The sequence below is a fragment of the Podarcis pityusensis genome, assembly GCF_964106645.2.
Source record: "Podarcis pityusensis genome assembly, chromosome: Z".
Lineage (NCBI taxonomy): Eukaryota > Metazoa > Chordata > Lepidosauria > Squamata > Lacertidae > Podarcis > Podarcis pityusensis.
In genome coordinates this window covers 31,323,485-31,337,773 of record NC_138044.1, presented here as the reverse complement: position 1 = coordinate 31,337,773, position 14,289 = coordinate 31,323,485, and the positions used below count along the sequence as shown (strand labels likewise).

Here is a 14,289-nt window from a genome sequence, read left to right as displayed (position 1 = left end):
CCTTCTTTTCTTCCTTCCACCATGTAGTTCTTTTATTATTAACATATTAAAGTTTGTCAGTTGCACAAAATAAAGTTGTACAAAGTAATGGTGTGGGAGCCATGGCTCGTCTCCCAGGCACTTTCCTGACATGGGGAAGCTGGCCTGTCTTGTATTTTAATTCTTGCTAAACCTACTGTCTGGCATCCAGTTCTAACACACCACACGCAGATTTAATTCTAACATTTACTGGATCCAGAAATTTAGGATGTCTGGCACCCACAAACTCATAACACTGCGGAGAAAATGCTACGCTGCCACCTCCTCTCAATCTGGGGTGGGGGTGGAAGAGCTGGGAGCGGTGAGGATCGTCCTCAGGACTCAACACTTCAGACCAACTCCCCACCAAACATGGAAAAAGGGCTGAACCTTCTCCCCAGAGAATGAGGCTTGTTGGAAATTGAAGATCAAATTCTTAGTGTGGGCATCACAGAATTCCACACGACCCTCAACATAGTCTAGGGACACCCGGATCTTCCTGGGCTCATAAGTCAAGCTCAAAGGGGTCCGCTCAGGGTGGGTTGAAGCCCAGAAGGGATCAGATGAGGCTGACTCATCCTTTGCCTTCCCAATGGCCCAGATCCCCTGAGAAGGAAGCATGCTGACAAAACCTTTGCACCTCACAGACTCTTTTGCAACCCCTACAGCCCAGGTGGCCCATTCCCTTTCCTCCTCCTCCTCTTTCACCACCACCTCCCACCAATATCTTCCTGAGGTGAATTTTGCATGGCCCAGCACGTAGAGCATGCTGTCGAATCTCCCAGGGTTGTCCAGCGCGTCCTGCCTTTCTTCTTCTTCTCAAACTCTTCAGGTTATCACAAGAAAAGGGTGTTCTGTTCCTGGCTCCAGTGTGATATTCATTTTCTTCAGTGCCTGCATTGGTAGCCCTTTGCATTTCTGCATGGTATCCTTCAGAAATGAATTTTTCTGAGTGTAAATTATAATCAACAACAAATTTGTTGTCTGTGTTTTTTCAGTTGATTTAGGATGAATCTGATGCGCTGAATCCAAAAATCACATTGTTTTTGCTCAATCAGGTCAAGTTTTTGAGCTATGGCCACATGTCTTTTTTTACATTTTTGTTCACATGTACGCTTGTGTGGAGCAGTTTAGAAGAAGTTGGTGGGGGTAAAATCCCATGTCGAATAATTGTTTTGATTGGAAATGATTATTTTAATGACAAGAAGAATTCAGGTCCGATAGTTCTGTGTGATTATGTCGAAAAGGGATCAGTTTGAAGTCATAAAACCTCGAAATCTTCCATAAATTGGTGCGGCAAAGCATAAAGTTGGGGGATCAAAACCAAGTTAATGGGGCAGCCGCCCCACGAAGTATCCTGATCTTCAATCAGCACGTCGTCCTGTAGCTCATTGTGATGAAATTCCAGTGCCTATCTTCGGAGAACTTCTGGACATTAGTGACAAAGATGCCTACAGTGTTGAAGGACATGAAGAAGAAGAAGTGGTTCTTGAAGATTATGCTCCACATCCATTTTCCCAAAGAGTTGAATGATCTAGTTCGTGACCTCAGCTTGTCAAAGGACTCTGCCGAACTGTTGGCATCCAGATTGAAGGGGAAAAACCTCCTCTCTGACAGTGCTCGCATCAGCTTCTTCCGCATCAGGCATCAAGAGTACCTCCGTTTTTTCTCAGAAGAGAAGGACTTGGTGTACTGTGCAGATATTGCGCAGCTTCTGCTCAAGCTTGGAGTGCCACAGTACGAACCCAAAGATTGAAGACTGTTCATTGACAGCAGCAAGCGATCACTGAAATGTGTTCTGCTACACAATGGCAACCAGTTTGCCTCTATACCCCTGGCTCACTCGAGTACACTGAAGGAGAACTATGAACTATGTGTTGACCTGAAGATGGTGAACTTTTTGTTGGGACAACAGTCTGGCTTCACCAAGTACCCATGTTTTTTGTGCATGTGGGATAGTAGGGACCGTGCTCAGCATTACACGAAGAAGGACTGGCCTGTGCGGGAGGAATTGGTGCCTTGCAAAAAAAGGAACGTCATCAACGACCCTCTGGTGGACAGAGACAGAATACTCTTCCCACCTCTGCACATCAAGCTCGGCTTAATCAAGCAGTTCACCAAGGCTCTGGACAAGGATGGTGACTGCTTCACTTACTTGTGCCAGGCTTTTCCAGGACAGACCATGAAGAAGTTGAAAGCTGGCATCTTTGACGGTCCTCAGATCCGTCAGCTCATCAGACATCCAGAGTTCGGAAACTCAATGAACGAAGTGGAACTGGAAGCGTGGAAGGCATTTGTTCTGGTAGTGAAGAACTTCCTTGGCAACAATAAGGTCAGAAACGACACAGAACTTGTCAACAACATGCTGACTGCTTTCAGAAACCTGGGCTGCAACATGAGCGTCAAGATGCACTACCTATTTTCACATATGGACTGGTTGCCTGAGAAACTGGGTTCAATGAGTGACGAGCTGGGGGAGAGATTCCATCAGGTCATGAAAGAGATGGAGACCAGGTATCAAGGTCGCTGGGACACAGTCATGATGGCTGACTACTGTTGGACTCTGAAGAGAGACCTCCCTGCCGCTGAGCATTCCAGGAGTTCCAAGAAATGGAAGTTCAAGCCCTGAACTTTGAAAAATGGTGAAGCAACATGCAATTTACGTGTACTTACCTTTCTCAATGCCCACCATTCAGTTTACAGTAAACCTGACCTGATGGAGAGAAACGGATGCCATTTCCTGATTCAGCAGTGCAAAAATACCCTAAATCAGTTGTAGAAATCTAGACAACATTCAAAAAGTAAAAAATTGTTGCCTATTTCTTGGCACCAGTTTATCTGCCTCCCCATTCTACCTTTCAATGCTTTATTAGAGCTCTTCTCAAAGCTGCGATTTATGTTCTACCCTGCTATTTTATCGGACTAACAACCTCCATCGTGAGGCTGCAGGAAGTTGCAGGAAAGGAAAAGCTGAACTCTCTTCCAACCCCTCCCCCAAAATGAGAGGCACTTTTAATGAGTTTCTATAGCCTCACAAGGCTCACAACTTCATTTTGAGAGAGGCTCAACAACCTGCTTCCAGTAATAAATATTGCAAAGGGGCTTATTAGCAAACGAGACTAAAACACTCTCTATGCAAAGACGCCGAGTCCTCTGTCGCAATTAGAAACTAGAACCAGCTGATTACCTGAGGAACTGAAAGCAAGTTTGGCTCAATAATTTTTATCTGGCATTAGCTATTATCTTATCGTCTGTCAGAGATATCAGTAAACTTCAGTGGCAACTACCGTAAATTCCTGCCTTCGCTAGTGAGTATCTTTAAGTGTTAGCACCGGGACTCTGGCATTAGCCAAGGCAAGGTTAAACTCCCCCGGAGCAGAGGGTCATCAGAGAACTAGGTAAAGGTAAAGGTACCCCTGCCCGTACGGGCCAGGCTTGACAGACTCTAGGGTTGTGCGCTCATCTCACTCTAGAGGCCGGGAGCCAGCGCTGTCCACAGACACTTCTGGGTCACGTGGCCAGCGTGATGAAGCTGCTCTGACGAACCGGCACCAGAGCAGCACACGGAACGCTGTTTACCTTCCTGCTATAAAGAGGTACCTATTTATCTACTTGCACTTAAGGGTGCTTTCGAACTGCTAGGTGGGCAGGAGCTGGGACCGAATGACGGAAGCTCACCCCGCCGCGGGGATTCGAACTGCCGACCATGCGATCGGCAAGTCCTAGGCGCTGAGGTTTTACCCATAGCGCCACCCGCGTCATCAGAGAACTGCCGATACTCAATTACTCCATGCCCTATATCTATTATGGTCCTTACCAGGAAGAACTGTAAGGACCTGGGAATCACGCTAACCTTGCCTCATAGCTCTACGGAGCCACGAAGGAGGCAAAGCAAAGCAAAATTTCCCCCAAAAAGAAGTGAGCAAGAGAGTTCAGAATGAGAGCTCCCTAGACAAGGTTATCCCCCTGCCTCCCACTGTGCTGGACTGGTCAATACAGCTCAAAGACTCTAAAGGATTATTTTGAGACAAATATGAATTCAGAGGTGGGAACAAGAGTCATTTGGGATGCAAGTAAAGCAGTAATGAGAGGATTTCTCATACAACAAAATTTCAATTAAGAAAAAAATACAGAATGAGAAAAAAGACAATATTCTGTCTCAACTAAAAGACAAAGAGAAGAACTTAAGATCTAATCCGAAGAATCAACAGATCCAAAAGGAAATTAAAGCACTACAGATCCAATATTCTCAAATTATAAATCAGGAAATAGAATGGAAAATAAAAATGATGAAAGAGAAATTTTGAATCTGCAAATAAATGTGGAAAACTGCTTGCTTGGCAGTTAAAAAAGAGGCAGAAACAAAGTACCATCACTAATATTGTATCAGAGGGAAAATCTGTGGAGAACCCTGCAGAGATAAGAAGATGCTTTCAGAAATATAAACAGCTGTATAAAAACGGAAAAGAAGATAAGGACAAAATTGAGCACTTTATTAAAGTAAATGGACTACAAAAATTCCCCGAAAATAAAAAGATCCCACTTAATGGACTGATCACAAGACAAGAGGCAAACCAGATGCAGCTTGGCAAAACCCCAGGACCAGATGGTTTGTCTGCAAAGTACTATAAGACTATGAAAGAGTGGCTTATTCAGCCATTGGTTGATGTATGCAACAAGATATTAAGAGGGGACAAAGCACCTGAAACCTAGAAAGAAGCTTTTATAACTCTGATACCAAAACCAGATCAAGATAGATCCAATGTAAAAAATTATAGTCCGATCTCATTACTCAATGTGGATTCCAAATTTTTGCTAATATTTTGGCCAATAGGTTGAAGAAGGTACTAATAGATTATATTCACAAGGATCAGGCAGGATTTCCGCCTGGAAGACATATGAAGGATAATATTAGAAATATAATTGATGTGTTGGGAAAGTTGGAGGTTAAAAAATTTTGTAAAGCGATATTAATGTTTATTGATGCAGAGAAGGCCTTTGATAATGTATCTTGGAATTTTATGAAAAAGAATTTAGAAAGTATTGGGGTTGGACAAGATTTTTTAAATGGTATTAATGTGATCTACTTTGAACAAAAAGCAAAAACTATACTTAATAATGTAGTTTCAGAAGAAATTAGAATTGAAAAAGGAACCAGGCAAGGGTGCCCACTTTCCCCTCTGCTTTTTATTTTGGTTCTGGAAGTTTTGCTAAACATGTTAAGGAAAGAGGAAGAGGTTAAAGGTATAATAGTAGAATCCAAACAATATAAGTTAAAAGCCTTTGCTGACGATCTGGTGTTAACTTTACAAGATCCAGACTGCAGTGCAGTGAAAGCACTGGAGTTGATTCAGGAGTTCGGGCACATAGCAGGATTTAAGTTAGATAAGAGCAAAACCAAAGTTTTGGGGGGAAATCTAGATAATGAGGAGGGGGAAAGTCCTTCAGGAAAAGGCAGGCCTTGTTTTTGTAAAAAAAATGAAATATTTGGGTGTGAACATATCGGTGAAAAACTTATATAAGGTTAATTATGAAAAATTATGGAATGAAATTAAGAGAGATCTTGAGGTTTGGTCAAATTTAAAATTATCATTGATGGGCCGAATATGGGTGGTTAAGATGAATGTATTGCCAAAGATGTTGTTTTTATTCCAAGCTATTCCAATTATTGATAACGTAAAATGTTTTAAAGAGTGGCAGAAAGCAGTGTCTAAATTTATCTGGCAAGGGAAAAAACCCAGAATTAAATATAAAATACTAACAGACTCAAAAGAAAGAGGGGGGTTTTCCCTGTCAGACTTGAAGATATATTTTGAAGCTGCAGCTTTTTGCTGGATTAAGGAATGGATTCAATTAGATAATGTTGATGTATTAAACCTGGAGGGATTTGATAATGTATTTGGTTGGCATGCATACTTATGGTACGACAAGATAAAGGCTCATAAAGGTTTTAAAAATCATGTAATTAGAAAATCTTTATCTAATGTTTGGATAAGATATAAAGATCTCATAGAAAGGAAAACACCCAGGTGGCTTTCACCAATGGAAGCAGAAAAAGTTAAATATGGAGTCTAAATGGTTGAAATATGAGGACTTATTGTTGGAAGATAATGAAGGATTTAAATTAAGATCATTTGACCAAATTAAGGACAAATTAGATGGTTGGCTACAATATTATCAGATCAATGAATTGTATAAGCTTGATAAGAAAAATGGTTCTGCAATGGAAAAATCCAAACTGGAAACAGAATTGTCAGATACAAATGTTAAAAACCTATCCAAAATGTATAACTTGTTGTTGGAGTGGCATACAAAGGATGAACAAGTTAAATCAGTGATGATAGATTGGGCAAGAGATTTTGGACACAATATAATGTTTGAAGATTGGGAAAGGTTGTGGAAGAAAGGGGTTAAGTTTACTGCTTGTACCGTATTAAAAGAAAATATCATGAAAATGATGTATAGATGGTACTTAACCCCGGTAAAATTAGCAAAGATTTATCACACGAATGATAATTTATGTTGGAAATGCAAAAATAAATAAATGAAGGCACTTTTTACCATATGGGGTGGACGTGTCCTAAGGTGAAGGACTTCTGGGAAAAGATTTATAATGAATTGAAAAAAATGTTGAAAAATACATTTGTTAAGAAACCAGAAGCCTTTCTACTTGGAATTACAGGATTGGAATTGCCCAAAAAAGATGTTAGATTGTTTTTGTATGCCACTACAGCGACAAGATTGCTATTAGCTAAAAATTGGAAATCTCAAGAAATACCAACAAAAGAAGAATGGCAGATGAAGATGTTGGACTTTTTGGAGGTGGCAGACCCGACTGGAAGAATCCATGACCAGAAGAAAGAGGAGCATCAGGAAGATTGGAAGAAATTCAAAGAATATTTAACCAAATATTGTAATATAAGATGTTAGAAGTTACTGGAAAGTACCAAACAGGCCTAGGACTAGAATAAGAATGAATTGTCAAAGATCATGGGCTAGATTATTAAGAAAAGAGAATAGTAAATTGAAGGAGTTAATTTTATGAGAAATATGATTTTGGAGAGCTGTTACAAAGTGACTCAATGAAATTCAGTTAGGGGGGATTTGAGGAAGTCAGTTAACAATGAAAGTTAAATTGGGTTTTAGAAGTAATAAGTCTATTATTTTTGTGTGTTTTTTCTTTAGTATTGTAATGTATATTTTTTGTGTGTGTGTGTGTTATATGTTACGTTTGTGATAAATGTTGAAAATTAATTTTAAAAATTGGGGGGGGGGGAGAGAAGAAGTTAACCCATCAGGTGGGGAGAGCCGGTTGCGAGGGACATGGGGAACCCTTGCACCTTTTCTGCAGGGCTTGCGCGGCCCCCATCTGCATTGTCTGCAAGAGGTCGAAAGAGCACATGAACTGATTAATCTGGACCAGGCTTCACAGTGGTTGAAGCAAATAGTCCAGTTTCTGGTGCAAGAGAGACGAGTGATTATGGAATTGAAACTGGCTGAAGAAGAAAGAGCCAGGCATATCCAGCAGAGCTAGAGAAGGAGAAGAACAAGATCATGGGCGCTTTTGAGCAGATGCGCAACTTCCTGGAGGAGCTGCAGCGCTTTTGGCTGACCGAGCTGGAGGATCTGGAGAAGGAGATGAAGAAGAAAAAGGAAATAAAGATTATCAAGCTCTTGGAGGATATCGCCGGTCTCAGTGTGAGACACACAGAAATGGAGAAGAAGTGCCAACTGCCCACTATTGAGTTCCTGAAGGGCATTGGGACTACGGTGACCAGGTTTCAGGAGTTGAAAAGAAGGCGGACACTGCTGGGAATCTCTCCAGGCATGGAAGAGAGACTCATCGGTGGAGACTTCAATGCCTGAACGGGAACAGATGATAACTGTCTATACACTCAGTACAAGCAGTTCCTGGACCATGATAGCCAGACAGATATAGGCGTTACACGCCTCTCTAACAATTGCAGATGCAACTTTTTACGGCTCTGCTTAGCCCTGGTCGCAAAACGGAGGGAACTGTTGATATTAAACAACATTTTTCCAAGGCAGGTGGAAGCGTTATAGATTATATTCTAATTTCAAGATTTGCGTATGGCTTTGTCATGAAGTTCCAAGTGGGCCATAAAACTGAGAGTGACCATCTCCCTCTAACTTTAGTGTTTGAAGGCCCACCTTTTGAAAAACCAATTGCCAACCCACAATATACTCCCATGGTGAATTTGGGTATACCGGCTCCCAAAAGAATTAAATGGTCCCCTGTGCTGAATGCAGAATTAATCCTCCTCCTTCAATCAGTGGAGCTAAAGAATATACATTCTGCTATTGTTTCGACTAACTCCACAGCTGTGGTCCTAGAGCTTTTTAAGATACTTATAGAAAAGCTTAAAACACAATTATCATCTGCGATACAGAATACAGCCACAAAGGGGGCAAGGGATCTAGCAAGCTGGTTCAACGCAGAGTGCAGACAAACAAAGAAGCATTTGAGAACTATTTATCACAAATATAGGAATACTGGGGCACTCCCTTTATTTACTGCATATATCTCCATAAGACGGAACTACAAACAACTATTAAAGAAAACAAAAACAAAAAGCCAAGCGAATCGCATGGCAAACCCTGGTCACGGCTTCGCACGAGAAAGACGCAACTTGCTTTTGGTGTACCTTCAAGTCTCAGTCAGTTTTATTGCACATAGCCAAAGGCTGCCGCAATGTACACAGAATTATTTGACAATTAAAAGAAAATATACTGAATTGGTAAAAAAAAGACTTAAAACATTTATATTATTAAAACATTACGTACTCTAAACAAAGCTATAAAAGTACCCCCAATGTACAAATAAAAACATTAAACAATACAATTCATAAGCTAAAATCATCACATGGTCACTAATGTTAAAAACAATATCAATTAATACAGTGTGCAATTTATACTCAGAGTTTGGTGACAAAGATAGAGCATAGCCTGAGGTAGATAGATGGGATCAAATAAATTCATCTCCTTTACAGTTAATGGCTACCTTGGCTATATAATTTGCTCTAATTTTCCTAACAGCAGCTGCAAAAAGTGCTACCCGCCAGGTCACATACTTATCTGTGTCTGCAAGGAGATATAACATCATGTCAAGGGGGTTCTGGCCAGGGGACCCAGTCATTATAGGTACCAAAAATCTTTTTCTTGCATCATTATATAACGGACAGTGCAAGATATAATGCATAAGGTCCTCTACTTCAGAACATCCTGTGCAAAAGTCAATTCATTAAAATAAGATATGTGTTCATTGACCTCTCTAAGTTTAAAATACAATGGGGTGCATGTAGATGTGCACATAGAGTTTAGATCGTTTTTAGTTGCCACTGCCCTTATGGTTCGTTTAAAAATATTTTTCTGTGAATATAAGGGGAGTTCTTTAATCTCAGTCACTGAGAGGTCATATTTGCCCATCAGTTGGGCAGCGTGATGTACCCAGTTTTTAAGGGGTAATCCACTTGAGAGCTCAATCAGGCATTTTTTTGGTAGCCTAGTGTTGTCCATCTGTTGAACTCTAAGCCAGTAACAGAGAATTCTTTTATCTATTTGGCTCTCTATGTTCAACATGCGAGTTTCCAACCTGACCGTGGCAGATTGCACGTCTTTGGGTAAACCTAAAAGAACTCTTAAAAAATAATTCTGTGGGGGTTCCAGACCAGAGACCTTTGAGGTACCCTAAACCTCTGCACCATATAAAATCTGGTTCAAAATCTTAGGGTGAAAAGAAGAAGGATCTTGGAAACTGGGTGACCGATTAGCTCAGAGTGGCACTGGTGCAAGCTTCCCCCCCCCCCCAAAAAAAATCATTCTTCTATAACTTCAGGGTGTGCACAACATGGCCATCAGATTCCTTGTTATTGGAGATGTAACTCTCCACCATGGCTTCAAGTTCTGCAGTCGTTGTCCCACATCTGCTGCTCCTCCAGAAAAGAAAAGAGGGGAAGGACAGGAAGAGAGGAAGACCATAGCAAGTGAAAGAAACTAAGGACAGCCTTGGTAGTGAACGTTAATCACTAAAGGGGGGGGGCTTATGTATAGAAGCAGTAAGATCATAAATGTATTTCAAGTCTTGTCCCCCTAAAACCATTAACAGACGAAGTCTTTGGGCAGTTTTGAGGAGTCTTGTCTTGAAAACTCTAAAATCTTGACACTTCTAGAACCGTCCTGAGCCCATGTTTGTCAGGTGATGATAAAAAGGGAACATTTTGCGTTTCCAAACAGCATGCAGGTTCCAGCTGCAGCCAGTCAGCACTGCCCTTTGCAGGCAGAGGGGGCTATTCCTTGTGTATCGCAGGCCTCAGGCACCAGACCCAGGTAAAATAAAACGTCTGCATGTTCCTGATTTAGTTTCTTTTTTTAAAAAAAATAATATTTATTGATAATTTCAAAATTACAAGAAAAATAAAAAATAGCAAACAACACTACAATACAAAAAGAGAAAAAAGAAAAAGAAGACAATAACAATACAACAATAAAAAAGTAAAAAAGAAGAAAAAAGAGGGGGGGGAACACAAATCCCAAATTGCATATCCATAATTTCCATTTGCTTGTTTCATTGACCTCCTCACACCTCCGTTTTTGTTTTCTAGTTTAGTAATTGTTTCAGCAAATTCTTTCCATCTTTCTCAATTTTTGTTATAAAATTTGTCTTAACAATTTAACCTAATAATTAACTCAACAAATCCTTACCATCTTTCCCCATATTCTATTATTCAGATTACCTTAATTTATTTAACCTTATCTTACCCCTAAGTGCCATAAAACTTAAATCTTAAATTTCAAATATACATAACTCCTAATATCATTTCTGCTAGAGTCGTATAGTTTCATTCCCACATTTTCCCTAATATTCATTAGCTGATTCTAAAATAAAAAAGTTTCCATTATAAATTCTCTTCCAATCATCATCCAGCGTCTCTTCTTCCTGGTCTCGGGTCATGTCAGTCCTTATTGTCCTTATTGTCCATTCCGTCTAGTCCATCAACCTGGAAGCCTTATGTCCGAGGCCCTTAAATCTCTTCCATGTCCCTTCTGCAATTCTTCTTCATCTTGTTTGTGCTTGCCCTTTTCCTTGTCTCTTGTTGGTCTCTGTCTTAGTTTCTTTTCTTTCTCATTGAGGAGTAGGTCTCTGGGGGATTCCAACCCAAAATTGTCTCCATCACCCTTCATCCAGCTCACCCATTCCCCACAGTCCCACTCCCCACAGTCCTCGATGTAATCCAAAATGAATTTAAAATCAAATTTCAGAATCTCTCCAAAGCTAGAAGTCTCCTCATCTCCAGACTCCCCTTGGCCCACTCCAGCTTCAATCTTCAATAACAGTGGCTTATGCTCCTGTAGGGCCTCGGGTCTCTCCATTTGTGCTATTTGAGGTGCAGCCACATCCTCCTCCATTGTCAACTGCACTTGCTCAGTCGGTACAGATTGATAGGTTAGTTCTTGGATGATTTCTGTATCAATGTTATTAACCACAACAGTCAAATCCATTTTCTCTTTTTTTTTTTTTTAAATCATATTTATTAAAGTTTCCAGAAATATAAAGATAGAAAGAAAAAAGAAAAAGAGAAAGAAGATATTTAAAACCTTACTTTCATTGCCTACTTTCTGGGACTCCCCCCCTCCCCCCCCAACTGTATTCCCCTTTCCTTAATTTGGTTCTACAAGCTCTCACTCCCAATTTGAAGCTTAATTTGTTTAACCCACTATCCAGATTGAATTGTACAGATCTTGCACCATCCCACATCATTGACAAGAAAAGAAAAAAGATTTTCCCCATGATCCACCCCAATTCCTTCCATGAATTCCCTTTTTTTAAACACGTCCAATCAAAATAAAATGACATACGTAAGTTATATAAAGAAATAGAAAATAAAAGATATAAAAAAAAAGTTCAAAAGATTGTTACACAGCCTTTGGATTCCAAATCTCCCCCCCCCCTTCCCCGGTTTGAATTCCCCATGTCCATCAGTCTGTACATTATCATCCTGGAAGTCTCAATTCATGGCCAAATTTCTCCCCAATTTCATCTTGCCGGTTTTCTTTTAATTTATTAATTTTAATGATATTTAACTTCAAGTGTCCAATCTAACAAAGGCCTTTAATTTCCTTGATCTTTACCACTCCTCCCATTGTTCTTTCCGTGTCGTAGTCAGTCCTTTGTTCTTCTTATTCCTCACTTTCTCAGGTTTCTTGTCCTGTTCAGCTGCTAAAACTTTCTAATTCAGAAATCTGGTATCCCTACAGAGGTTTGTTATTCAGGAACAGAAACTTACGTCCAGTCCCTTCCTTTCTTCAATAGAAAATTCTATTGTCTCCTTTAATGTAAATACCTCTGTAGATAAAATACTATTTCAGTTTTGCAGCTTTCCCAGAAGATAACAAGTCCTGTGCGAATCCCGGAGTATTTTTCCACTACGACCGTTCTTGTAATGTCCCGATACCCCTCTAGGGGGATTGTAATAACTTTGTATCCTCTGATCCAAAAGTCAAATTGTTGTTCCTTATTTTCCGACAGTTTATATCCATATTACAGCAAATTGTAACAAAATTAACCAGCAAAGTCCTCGTAACAAAGTCCTCTTTATATTCTCCAGCTTTGACAGCTACTTTGACAGCTGTCAAAGTCTCCATCTCTCTTCACCAGGCTCCGCGAATCGCCCCGGTTCCCAGGGGGGGGGGTTGCATTTTCCTTCTCACCCTCCACTCTTCTCCTCCAGCACAGTTCTTATAATTTCACATCGTGGAATTAATGATTTTATCAGAAATATACTTCCCTTTGGACCTTGGTTACTCAGTCCTTGTTTTGGAATGCTTACAGTAAGGGGGGGGATTGACTTCCTTTTTAAATCGCCCCCGCTCGTGCCAAATCCAAAATTTTAAACCCGGTTTCCCAATTACTCACGGGTTGTTGTTAATAATCCAAATTTTCAATAGAAGAAGTCAGCGCTCTCCGTCGAATGGCATGCGGCTGCGCTCGGCAGGGAAAGCAGAAGACTCAAAGCACCGCGCCGCTCCCCGGCACCCGATCCGAAGCCTTTAAAAAGGCTCCTTCACGAGTCGGGAGGGCGCTAATGGTGCAAGCCGAGTCACCCATGTCCACGGACTCCGTGCCCGTGGTTTTTAAGGGTCCCCGCGTCGCCGGCGCGGTAGGACCCAGCCCCTGCCGAGCAGACTCCCTCCGGAGCTCGGAGGGAGTCCGCCATTCGGCGATGGCGCCAACCCGGAAGTCCCAGTCAAATCCATTTTCTCATTCATCAAGTCAATCTTTTCATGCATCTGTTCCAGCAAAGCATTTGTCTTGCGTAGAGCAAGCAACCAGTCTTTCTCCCAGCTCATCTTTGTTCAAGGTTGGAAAAGTCTGTTCCCACAGTCTTAATCTCACAGATGTTGGGTCTCAAATATGCTGCAATGACAATTTAGCCAGCTCCCTCTAGAGGAGACAATCTACTTGTAGCCATTTTTTTTTAAAGACAAAGGAAAGTTACTTTCATTTTTCAGATATTTCAGACGTTTTTCAGATATATTGTTTCTTTAAGATGCAAAAGGCAACATTAGAATCAACTTGTTTCTCTTCATTAGCTATCTGTCAAAGTGTTACGTTCACCGTCAATGAACCTCAGCAACAGTTTCTGTCTCTGACACCCCGTTCCCAGGTTAGAGACGATGGAAACTTATCCTTCTTCACTCCCTCTCCTGTTAGGGTTAAACAGAGCCCCCCCCTTTTCTCCTGCTTCCAAGGGGGGTTTCAGTGGTTCTAAATGAAGGAAATTTAGTCCTTTTTTGACAGCTTCCCGGCTTTAGCTTGCAAAATTTTTGCTTTAGTCTATATACAAAGAAATGGAAGGCGGACTTCCTGTTTACACCTTCCCGCTTCGTTACTAAATTAAAGCAATTTCTTGATCCAATTTTCCATTTTTACTCACGGGTACTTGTTTTAAGTCCAACTGTCCACAGGAAAAAGTCAGCGCTCTCTGGCAATGGCTGTGCGGCTTCACTCCGTGAAAGTAGCAGTCAGTTCGTAGCACAGCGCTTCTCACCCCACTTCGCTCCGGAGCCCCTAGATGGGATTCTCCGCGAGTGGGGGGGGGCGCCTCTGGTGCCCTGCCGAACCCCACGTTCCCAGGCTTCCTCCGCCTGGGATTTCTAGCGGGTCCCCACCTTCGCCGCGGCGGGAAGACCCAGTTTTCACGGAGCCCGTTCCTCCAGTCGGAGGAACTCCGCCATTCACCAATGGCGCTG

General features: G+C 41.3%; 1 protein-coding gene across 3 annotated transcripts in view; it reads left to right on the top strand.

The window, feature by feature from the left end:
• Positions 1 to 14,289, top strand: part of LOC308468843 (putative G-protein coupled receptor 34) — a 217,741-nt gene that overhangs the window by 183,446 nt on the left and 20,006 nt on the right. The window lies entirely within an intron of this gene.